We start from the raw sequence: 7,954 nt of genomic DNA, 5'->3' as shown, positions 1-7,954 counted from the left end.
TGTCTTTGTGACTGTTTTTGTCTCCTACCATCGCTTGGCAACCGATGTTGGTCTGTTTATGTCCCCGTAACTTTAAAGTTCGGCAAAAAAAGAACGATAGAATAAGTACCAGGCTTACAGGGAATAGCCTTCGACTAAAAGGGAAAGAAAATCTTTCAAAGCGGTGCTCCAGCATGGCCGCAGTAAAATGACTGAAACAACTAAAAGAACGAAAGGAATAAAAACAATATATCTTTTATTCTTTTATTTGTTTCAGTCATTTGACTGCGGCCATGCTGGAGCACTGCCACGCAGTGGGACTAAACACGGAACCGTGTTGCTGGGATGCAAACTTCTTACCACCCGGCACGCTTTATATATAACATCTGATACATACACGATTTAAATGCAAGCTACTATTTTGTTCATCCTCCAAGTAACGGAACAATACACACACACACACACACACACACACACACACATTGAAAAGTCCCTGTACTTTTTATTAATATTATCCAAGACAGCGATCTGGAGGAATCGTTAACATGCTTCGCCGCCATTTCGTTCGTTCAAAGTTTAAATTCCACGAAGGTCGACTTTGCCTTACATTCTTTTTTTTTGGGGGGGGGGGGTTTCTGCAGGCAGAAGCATTACTTTGCCTGCTTGAACGCTAGGGCCGACTGTCGGATGTGGTCGGAGCCGACTCAACCCATCCCGGGTGGATACCACAAGTGCAAATAAGTAGTTGTATGTATGCAAATAAAACCCGTCCAAGGGCAGAGGAACTCATGAGCAGGCAACAGAAATCCAACAATGAATACATATGTATATATTGTTTATATATTTTTATTTATATTTTAGAATTTTATTTTATATTTTTTTTAATACATTTATGTGTACATATGTTTTTATGTACATTTTATTTATTATCATTTTTTTACATTCCTTTTTATATTTATTTTTATATCTTATATTCTCTCTCTCTCTCTATATATATATATATGAGTGTGTATGTGTGTTTGCTGAGCTACCAAACTCTCAACTCATTTGTAAATCAAGCCATACCATCACTACTTCTGATCTGCGACCTAGTCTGCATCTAACAAGTGGCACACTGTGCCTCAGTAAAGGTTTTGCTTTCTAGGTGGAGAGAGTGGGTTTCATCCAACACAAACAAATTCCAATTTAAACTATCTCATAATGCAAGTTGTTCAGTAACAACATGAAGACAAATCAAATCCTACAGCGACGAAGTAATGGCGACTGGCACAGGTAGAGAAAGTCACTGGAGATCTCCCTAGTTTGAGCATTGCACGTATGGTGATAAGAAGCAGACGGCCGTTCTTTGAATCCTATGTGAACAATTTCACAGTCCGTGTCCTCTTCTTAAAAAAGTAGCCTATTTAGGATGGCACTGCTTTCCCTTGTGTAGGGAGAGAGATAGAAAAAAGGTACCCTAAAAACTGCTTGCTCACTCATTTTTGTCATTATACTGCGAATGAATTTTTATTCTTTATTAGTAATGATATTGTACATAAACTAGAATCTGTACCAAGTGAAATTAATGATCGTCTTATATTATTGCGAATTCCAACTAGCCTAGAAAAATATGCTACACTAGTAAGTGCATGCGCACCAACACTTGGTTCTACAGATGGAGCTAAAGAGAAGTTCTATTCTGGTTTACGAATGTTATTCAACCGAACTGTCAGTCAATCAAGACATTTTTCTTTTGAGAGATTTTAATGCCCGTGTTGGATCAGATTACCTTTCTTGGCCAAATATTCTTGGTAAGCATGGTCTTCGCAAAATGAACTCAAATAGACTCCTACTACCATCCATGTGCAGTGATTTTATACTTTCTATCAACAATACATTTTATGGGTAGTCCAATACAAACAAAATATCCTAGATCAAATCATGGTCATTTGATTGACTATGGGATTGTTCGAATCCGAGATACAAGTGATGTTAAATTAACACGTTCTTTCTATAAGGCAGAATGCTGGTCCGACCATGCTGTGGTTTGTAGTACGATGAAAAAAGGACTAGAGCCGGCTATAAAACAAAATCGTAAAAAGTTCATAAGGAGATTTGATATTTCAGATCTCAAAGTAGATAACAAAGATATTCTCGCTCAAACATTTAATGAAAAGTCACATAATGTTAGAATCACTGAAAATATAGAACAATCATAGGATCGATTTAGAGATATTATTTGTGAGTTATCCAGAGAAGTTCTTGGGCTTTCATGCTGTAAAAACCAAGATTGGCTTAATGAAAATGATGAGCTTATAAATGAACAGCTTCGAGTAATGTACAGACTTCCCAATAAATGGATTGCAGATAAGAACACTGCTAGAAAGAAAAAGCTTTACAAACCTGCCAAAAACTCTGTTCAAACTAAACTCCGAAAAATGGAGCAACAGTGGTGTGAACAAAATAATCAGCCGGCAATCATGACTAGAATGGTTTTTATCAAAATCTAAAGAGGGTATTCGGTCCAAGTAAAGAATGGTGCTTTACAGTTCTTTCTACAGAAGGGATTCTTCTCAGAGATCCTAATGACATATTGAAACACTGAGTGGAACATTTTAAAGATGTACTCAACAGAGATACAAATGCAGACATGAACTCAATCAATAATATCCCCCGAAAACTGGTGATTGACTCTCTTGCATTGGGTCGTTTGGATGAAGTGAAAGTGATTATAAAATGATTGACAAACGGTAAAGATTCAAGAGTGAATGAGCTTATAGCCCGAATGTGGCAAATAAGAAGTGTCCCTTAACAATTTAAAGATGCAACGATTGCACACCTACATAAGTATAACGGTAATAATTGTAAATGTGACAACCATCGTGACATATCGCTGCTCTCTGTTGCAGGTAAAATCCTCTCGGGTCACCTTAAACAGTATTAGTTGATTTTTGTCTCTCCAGAGAGTTATTGTGGGTTTAGGTCAGGTTGAGGGACAGTGGATATGATATTCAGTTAACGACAAGTTCAGGGGAGCACAATAAAGACCTCTATGTGGTATTTGTTGACCTTACAAAAGCCTCTGACACTGTATGTCGGAAGGCTTTGTAGAAAGATTTAACAAAGCTCGGGATTCCCCAGCAAATGATAAATGTCGTAGTGTCCCTACTTAAATATATGAAGGCGTCCGTTCTCTCAAATGGCAGTAAATCTCAGACTTTCTAGATGTTAAAATGGTATAAAACAAAGTTGTGTTTTGGCACCAATATTATCTTCACGGTTTTTTGCCGTAATACTGGATTGTGCTTTTCTGATGTTTCTCGATTGTAGGACAACTGCAGGCATCTTCAACCAACAGCGTTTCAAAGCAAGGACTAAAGTTGCATCTCAGACAGTAAGAGATTGTTTGCAGATGATTGTGCCCTGGTTGCTCATTCACTTGAAGATATCCGGCATATCATCCATAAATTTGCAGCCAGATCTTTTGGCTTAACTTTCAGCATAAAATATATTGAACTGTTGTATCAGTCACGTCCTGGTACCCAGCTTGTTTGTTGAAAGCAAAGCTCTGAAAACCGTTGATGCATTCACATATTTAGGTTCTACATTACTAAGCGATACTAAACTCGATAGGAAGGTCCAATCCCGTATTAGAAAGGTCAATTCGGTTTTTCGGAAGCTTTATGATCGTCTTTGAAATGTTCATGATGTCTTAGTAAGGTCAAAAACTGACATGTACAAGTTAGTTGTTCTAACAACTCTTTTACGGAGCAGAGACCTGAACATCTTATCGTAAGCACATCAGTCAGCTAAACAATCTTCATATGAGATGTTTTAGACAAACATACAAGGCTGAATGGGATGATAGAGTGAAGAAGAGCAGTGTCCTAGAAATGTGTGGAAAAGTTTGGTTCAGAGGCTTTCTTGGTTAAGTCTCAAATGCGATGATGTGGACATGAATAGTGGTCGAATGCCAAAACAAATCTTTTATGGTCAGTTTGTAATTTCACGACGCCCTGTAAGTTGGTCACTTATACGGTAAAAGGACAAATTAGGGGATAATTTGAAACACCTGAGTATTAGCAAAGAAACCTTTGAGAATCTTGCGAGAAACTGTGCAGACTGGAGGAGAGGGTACTTTTTCCAGCTTCAAAATTTCGAAACCTCAAAGGATACTTCCTCAAGCACAGTTATGGTAAAATAAGAAATGGAAGCAACAGAATAAGTCTTCCCGCAAACTACCATTGTCCACATTGTGATTTCTTAGCGAGATCACGTGCTGATTTAATAAGTCATGTTCATATCCATATTGTTTTTGGTGGAATGCGGACTCACATGAGGAATCATCAAATGAAGTGAATGAATTGTAGACACCTAGGAATATCAGTAACAATAAGGTGTGTTGTTGATAGTCTGTTTGGTTGCATTCTTTTTTTAAACTTCTCGCTGACACTCATATGTCTTCTTCGACGGGAGAGTCCGGCATATATTGGGTTGGCAAGAAAGTAATTTCGGTTTTTTAATGTGAAATAAAAGTAATTTTGTTTTTCATACAAAGAATGAACTTTAATCAATTATATATTTTGCATTTTGTTGACTTTTACCACCTTTCTGGCAACCTCCTGATTCTGCTCTCATAGAACTTCTGGTCCTTAGCCAAAAAAAAGTGAAGCAGGTGCGATTTCGGGTCATCATTATTATTGAAAGTTTTACCATTCAAAGAATTTTACAAACTTCGAAGTAAATGCTAATCTGATGGCGCAAGGTCAGGGCTATATGGTGGATGGGATATCACTTCCCAACCAAGATCCAATACTTTTTCACGAGTCACCAAAGACGTGTGTGGTCTACTGTTGTCATGGTGGAACACGATTCCTTTACGATTTACAATTCTGGCCGTTTTTTTTTAATGCTTCCTCCAGTTTCATTAGTTGTTGACAGTAAACATCTGAATTGATCGTTTGGTTCCTTAGAAGCCGCTCCAAATACACAACACCTTAGTAATCCCACCCAAATTGACAGCATGACCTTTTTTTGATGCAATTCAGCTTTCGATGTGGTTTATGCTGGTTCATTACGCTTGGACCATGTTCGTTTTCGATTGATGCTATTGTAGACAATCTATGTTTCATCACTAGTGATGATTCATTTCCAAAAAGGTCGATTTCATTGCATTTGAGATGCATATCGCAAAAATTGATAAGTCGTATTAAGTGAATGCATTTCTTTCAATTTATGTGGAACCCAAATATCGAGCTTTTTAACGCGTCCAAGACATTTTAAATGATTTTCAATTGTTGTGTGTGATACATTTAGCCTCTCTGCTATCTCACGTACAGTTATATGACAATCAGATTCAATTATGGTTTTGATTCGGTTATCATCAACTTCAGTTGGTCGACTAGAACGTTGGTCAACTTTGAGTGAAAAATCTCCAGAAGGGAATTTTTAAAACCATTTCTGACATGTGTATTCTGTTAAGGAATCAACCCCATAAACTTCACATATCTCTTTGTGAGTCTCAGCAGCTTTCTTGACTTTACGGAAATAAAAAAGCAAAATATGGCGAAAATGTTCGTTTTTGCACTCCATGTTAAAATTGACACTGAACTAGCAGCTGTAAACAAAATTACGCGCAATTTGCTTCTAAAGTAAACTAAAGTAACGGCTATCAAATGACAAAAGGAAAAATTATAACATTGACAAAAGTCATTTAAAAAATGATATTATTATCGCTAGCTGGCCACGTACCGTCAAAAATGACGGCTAATTGTAGTATTTTATATATAAACTAGACTACCCGTGACCCGTTGGGTCATCAGTCAAGTCTGAGTTTCCCAACAACGGAGTTTTGTTTCTTGGGTTGTTTTTCTTTCCCTAGTTATTTTGCATGCTTTCAAAGAATTTGTTATCGAAATCACGCGTAAACGGCTCCTTTCCCCAGAAAAAGAAAGATTTTGGCTGCTATTTCTTGCACACCCTGCTACCACGTAACAGGTATTTCGGGTCCTTTATCGCAAATAGTTGTTGTGTAGTAGCAGGGCGTGCTAGAAATAGCAGCCAAATCTTTGGAGCTGAGATACGTTGAATGCACTCGAAAATGTCTTTTAATGGTATTCCCTTGGGGCGATCTTTTGCTTTGATTCTCAGAACTGGCATCCGGATCAGCTAGTTTTGTTCGTTAATTTGTGTGTGTGTGTGTATGTGTGAGAGAGAGGGGGGAGAGAATGCCACTTACACATACATCAGAACACACACGTTCACTCATTCACTCTCTCTCTCTCTCTCTCTCACACACACACACACACACATGCACACGTACGTACATAAAGATGTACGCATATGAATTCACTCTGTCTTTCTCTCTCTCTCTCTCTCTCTCTCTCTCTCTCTCTCTCTCTCTCTCTCTCTCTGTCTCTGTCTCTCTCTCTCTCTTTCTCTTTCACACACACGTCCATTTCATATACACGTACATACATCTTTCACTTTAAAACAAAAGTAAATAAATATAATTTTTTTACGGAAATTAACGAACTGTTTAAAGAACGCTAAAATATAAATACTTACTGTACAAACAACTTATATTTTTGAAATCACATTCTGTAAAAAATATTTCTAAATGATTAAAATATTGTTTACTTCAAAAAGTCGAGGTATATTTTTTTCTTAGAGAGCGTGAAGACTATGTATGTGTATATGTAACAGATAGCGGACATGTGTTTGTGTTGATTGACACGCCATAACATTCATTATATGTGTGTGTATTCTGTATGTGTGTATGTGTGTTGACGTCACAGAAGCCATGTTTATTCGTCAAGAAATAACAAACAAAAATTGTGTTTAATCGTTTTCGTTAATAAATAGAGGTTCAAATATCACATAAATTTGTACTGCATTGCCGAAGGTAGGTATGAAAAGATATATTCTCAAACAATTAAGATAAAATATAGTATTTCTGAGATATTTCGTGTATACAGAAACATCTCTAGCGTTTTAGTTTTATGAAGATAAGGTACAAAATAAGGTACATAATATCACAGATACAAACATTCACATACTTCCATTGTACACGCACACACATATGCATATATACTCACACAGAGTTGAAACGCTGTTTGATTTTTCTTTTCAGCGTTGAATTTTTACCATCCCACTTCCATTGCACACACACACACACACACACACACACACACACACACACACACACACACACACACACACACACACACACAAGCATTCACATGACTCTCTTTTACATACACACACTTATACATACACACACTTATACTCACGCAGAGTTGAAATGCCGTTCGATGTTTTTCCCCCGTAGAACTTCCATCATCTCACAACCAAGTTTGCCATCACCCCTTCCTTTCTTATTCATCTATCACCCCTTCCTTTCTCGTTCATACGTTGTGACGGAGAAATACACAAGAGTATTATTATAGTAGAAGATATGGATGGTAAATCAAATTAATACGCTTGTCAATGTTCACATACATTCACATACTTCACTTGCACACATACACACACACACACACACACACAAACATTCATATACCTCCCTTTTACATACTCACACATATACTCACACAGAGTTGAAACGCTAATTTTTCCCCCTTCCTTCGTTATTCATCTATCACCCCTTCCTTTCTCATTCCTATGTTGTGACGAACAAAAACACAAGAGTATTATTATAGCAGGGACAAATATATATACACAAATATATAAAAACACTACGCTCATTATTATATTAGGAGATTATTTGAAGAGCATGGATTAATGGTTAAGCTGTTGGACTCATAATTGTAAGATTATGGTTTCGAGTCCTGGACTGAGCAATGCATTGTGTTCGTTAGCAAAACACTTCATTTCATGTTGCTCCTGTCCACTCAGTCCCGTCCAAGTGTGGGGAGATGTATATGCCACAGAAACCGGAAACCTCCCTTCTGATTCTATATAACTCGTGATGAGATGTATCATATATATATATATA

General features: G+C 37.2%; 1 protein-coding gene across 1 annotated transcript in view; it reads left to right on the top strand.

The window, feature by feature from the left end:
- LOC106867290 (xaa-Pro aminopeptidase 1) overlaps nucleotides 1-7,954 on the top strand; it is a 72,819-nt gene that overhangs the window by 331 nt on the left and 64,534 nt on the right. The window lies entirely within an intron of this gene.

The sequence above is a fragment of the Octopus bimaculoides genome, chromosome 10, assembly GCF_001194135.2.
Source record: "Octopus bimaculoides isolate UCB-OBI-ISO-001 chromosome 10, ASM119413v2, whole genome shotgun sequence".
NCBI lineage: Eukaryota > Metazoa > Mollusca > Cephalopoda > Octopoda > Octopodidae > Octopus > Octopus bimaculoides.
The sequence above is the reverse complement of the archived record's forward strand: the minus strand, read 5'-3'. Positions and strand labels throughout refer to the sequence as shown.